This window comes from Taurulus bubalis (genome assembly GCF_910589615.1).
Source record: "Taurulus bubalis genome assembly, chromosome: 2".
NCBI classification, from domain to species: domain Eukaryota; kingdom Metazoa; phylum Chordata; class Actinopteri; order Perciformes; family Cottidae; genus Taurulus; species Taurulus bubalis.
In genome coordinates this window covers 6,525,545-6,529,906 of record NC_136590.1, presented here as the reverse complement: position 1 = coordinate 6,529,906, position 4,362 = coordinate 6,525,545, and positions in this window count along the sequence as shown.

The window sequence follows — 4,362 nt, the reverse complement described above, 5'->3', positions numbered from 1 at the left end:
GTAAGTATATATGCTGTATAAATTATATATATGCATTTTAGTATTTCACGTTCTCCCTCTGACTCATTAATTGAGCTGTAACTTGAAATCTGCGTATTAATTGCTCAATTAATTTGACTGTTTTCTCCATCAAATAAATTAAAACCAATGTAAATCTACGCCCATAATGACGTCTTGACATTTATTATTTTTGTCTGATCAACCGCCCTAAATAGAATAATTCAGTTTGCAGAACGACAAGCAGGAAATTACGAATTGATTATGAATCGGTTATCAAAATAGTTTGATGATGGAACAAAAACACACCCATCATTAAAAATGAAGCATATTTGAATTAGACAAAGAGAGAGCTGCCCATACACTCTCAGTGTGGAGACAGTGGTTTTAATGTGGTTACCACCAGTAGGAGGAGCATCGCTCATGCGGCTCCATCACATATTAGCACAAACAATCCGCCTCTTCCTCGTGAGCCCACAAGCCCGAGCACATGAAGTTGCACATGTGAGCTCGTGCACGGCGACCATGACATAACTCCTCTTGCCCGTGTGCAGCTGCACTCTCGCCATGTGCCACGAAACATGAAATGAAGCCGGGCAGGCAGAAAGCGTTCCCGCTGCCGTTTCAGCCCGTGTTTACTTTGCCGCAGATCACATTTCCACCGAACGGAAAAGCACACAAACCTGAGAAAAAAAGCTCGGGAGACATAATAGATCGTAATGAAGCGGCCTGCCGGTTTGCGAATTTTAAATGTCGGCGATGCCGAATCACGTCCTTTACCCACAGCTACAAATACATATCCAATTGATTTGGTTTGATTTAGTTCACGTAAAACAAATATACATATTGGAAAGTATGCGTATCTAAGCTGGGAATAACACATGAAAGCAACACAAAAAAATACTTATTTCCAGCGTCAACTTCAAACCTTGAAGGCATTACGCTCGCTGCCAAGTTTATCGGCGCTCCTTCGAATATATCGCGGTTGTCCTTAATCGAGAGTGAGCTTCAAACAAAAGCGTGTTTGGCTGCGTCTCCGTGACGGTTCAGACTCTGTTGTTTGTTTATCCCGAGCGCTGCCAGGCTCCTAACATGCGTCTGACCGATCACCATTTTTTCTCTCTCTCTCTCTCTCGCAAAACAACCGGAGGTAAAATGACATTTTTTATGGTTTGGGGTTTTTGTGCCACAACGTAATAAAAACAACAACAAAAATAAACAGAAACTTCAGATTTTTCGGTGGCATTCAATGGCATTTTTATGACATGCCCGCAGAGTAGCGACGCAGGGTAACCATTGGTGGAAAAAACAACTTTGTTGTACTGGCTAAGAGCCGAGGGCCGGATACGGAGGATTTAATCACATCACAATCAATCACTGCACTCCCTCCGCCTTGTTTTTGAAGCGAGCACCCTTTTCTTTTTCTTCTCTCTAAAAATGACATTTTCTTATTTATCAATCGCACTGACCAACGCAAAGCTCCCAGAAAACCTTGCGGGTCCTCGTTGGCTTCTTAAGATAGCTGCCCCTGCACCTGCCTGAGCATTCCATGGGGCGTCAGTCAGGGAGGCGGGTGCGAGGGGCGTCGGGAATGATTGTAGAGGGTGGTGGGAGTGGGCGTTGCCTTTGGGGGGGCGGGCACACTGTGATACCTCAGGGAGTTTGATTGACAGGTGCAGACAGGGATCGTGGCAACAAGTGGACTGCAGTTACTTCAGCTGCACCGTGGAGGGGGGGGGGGCAACCTCAGCTGTGACCAATCCGTGGGCTCTCGGAGTTCAAAGGCGCCAACTCATAAAGAGGAGGTTGTTTGTGTGTGTGTGTGTGTGTGTGTGTGTGTGTGTGTTGGAGCAGAGGTGTTTTGAATTGAAGAATGCGTGTGAGGCCGATAGTGATCTATAAGGAAAGTCTGAGTGTTTCTTAAAGAATGTATTCATGCAGGCGTAACACGGAAACAGCCTGTCTGCATTTAGACTGAGGCCAATTCTACAAAAATACAAAAAGACAAAACAATGTGCTTTTGTTTCAGAGTTTCACTGTTGACTGTGCTTGTGACTAACAATTATTGTCAATATCGATCTCATGATTTCTGTTACGCGAGTGTTCCTTCAGTGTTCTGAGGAGATGCCAGCCGTAACTGGCATCAAATGGGTTTTTTGACTTAAGGAACTTTAAAGCTCTGAACAGCCAGCGGCGCATTGGAAATAATCCTGAACTGAGCTAACCTGCCAAGCGGCGCACACTATCAAGACCTATTCACTTTGTCAAATCCACTCTATAGTTGTTCAGATACTGTATATATTCAGCTGCCCTCCATTTGTTTTACATTTGTAAAGTAGATTTTTTTAATAATGACGTGATGTTTTCTTGTCATTTTTCTTCCTGACGTGTACAAAAAAGGGGGAGAGGGGTAAAATCAATTCGATTTAATGAAAGAAAATCTTGCATTTCTCAGCAGACATGCTCACTTGCCTCCGATATGATCAAAGAATAGCATACCAGCCCTCTGAGTATCCCGCCGCATAGTTCTCTCCACACAGTAGTCTGCTGCGAGAGGAAAAAAAAACACCAAATAAACACTTGAAAAAAAAAAACGTGAATTTGAATTATCTGTTCAGACAGTAAAATTTGGATTAGGGTCTCCCCCTCTGTTTGTCTTGGCCGGAGTGCCTCGATCCGGTTACAGAACCGCACATACCTCTCGCTGTGTGGCGGGATGGAGAGAACCAGCAGAGGAGTCACCTGAGCAGGGAGAGGTGGGCACCCAGAGGTCTCTCCCGCTCCAGCTAAAACACAGACTATTTAACAAGGAATAATAAAAAAAACGCCTAACCTTGTTAGATATAAGGGCAAGTATTCTCATAACGTTCCCATTCAGAGGCAAGGGGGGGGAATTCAGTCATCGGATTGATTATCGGAGCCGACCTCGCATCGCGGCGTTTTGACTCCACGTAGCCTGCAGCGAGGAGAGATTGCCTTTCCTAAGCCTCCCAAATAATACAGGCCAGCCGGTGCGAAATGGCATGAATGTTCCAATATGATTTGACATAAGGGGCGGATTGTTTCATTTCTTGCTCTCTCTCTCTCTTTCTATCACACACACACACACACACACACACACACACACACACACACACACACACACACACACACATGCACGGACACGGTGCCGGTCCTCAGAGACTGGCAGTAAAAATGGCTGGCAGTTTCTTTTTTTTTCATTGGTTTGGAGAGTTGTGTGGCGTGTAATTGGCAACTCTGGCCTCAGGATCTTTGAGCAGATAATAACTGTCTGTCTGGGAGGAGTGTCTCGGACCAAATGTGCTAAATTCATTACCTGGGACCATTATTCAATTACTCCACTCTATTAGGACATCAATTATTTGCCATAGCACTGCACTGGAGCCAAGATAAAGATGAGCACCTGGCTCACAGGGAGAGTCTGTCTGTCATGAAGGCAGATTAGTGTGTGACAGACTCATGAGGTATGACTGGGTGAAAAGAAAATGCAAGATTTTCCGAGTTTTATTTTGCAAAAGTAATTGTGCAATGGCTGAAGCAGCACTAGATAAACACTGTTCAAGGAAAACAAATGAGACCCAACCACAAGGTCTCACACTACAACAGTCGAATAAGGCCAACACACACACAGATGCAGTGCAATGCAAACTGTTTTCTTCATGGGGATAGAGAGAGAACTTTTAAATATATATATATATATATATATATATATATATATATATATATATATATATATATATATATATATATATATATATATATTACAAAGTAAGTATTTAAAAAGAAAACAATTGGATTTTTGTGACTATATCATTTATTAACTTTACATATTTGCAGTTAAAGGCATAGTTTGACGGTGAAAAAAAATAAGTTAAGAAGACGCATGCCTACTATTAGCTTAGCTTAGCATAAAGACTGGAAACAAGGGGAAACGTAGAATCCTCTAGATCCATAGTTAATGAAGTGGAAGCAATATAGCATTGAATTTAGCAATATCAACTATCTCTGACGGTACTTCCATTAAAATACTGAACTGACTTTAAAGATGGACGTAACTTTTGAACTAAAAACAAAACATTCTCCGATCATCTTACAAATGAAACAATGAATTCCTCAGCAATTTGCTCCGCCCCTCCTCTATTCAACACACTCACAGTTTTTGTCGCAGTAAATTATGATGTCCAATGTTCACACATTTTTGCAGAACTGTCTGTTTGAGACTGCTGTGCCCAGGTGGCAGTTTTCACGAGTTGGCATGGATATGAAAAACTATCTAATGGAAGCGAGAGGCGGCCTACTGGGTGAAGCTGTCTCGCTGACACGGAGCCCCAGTGGACTGCGGGA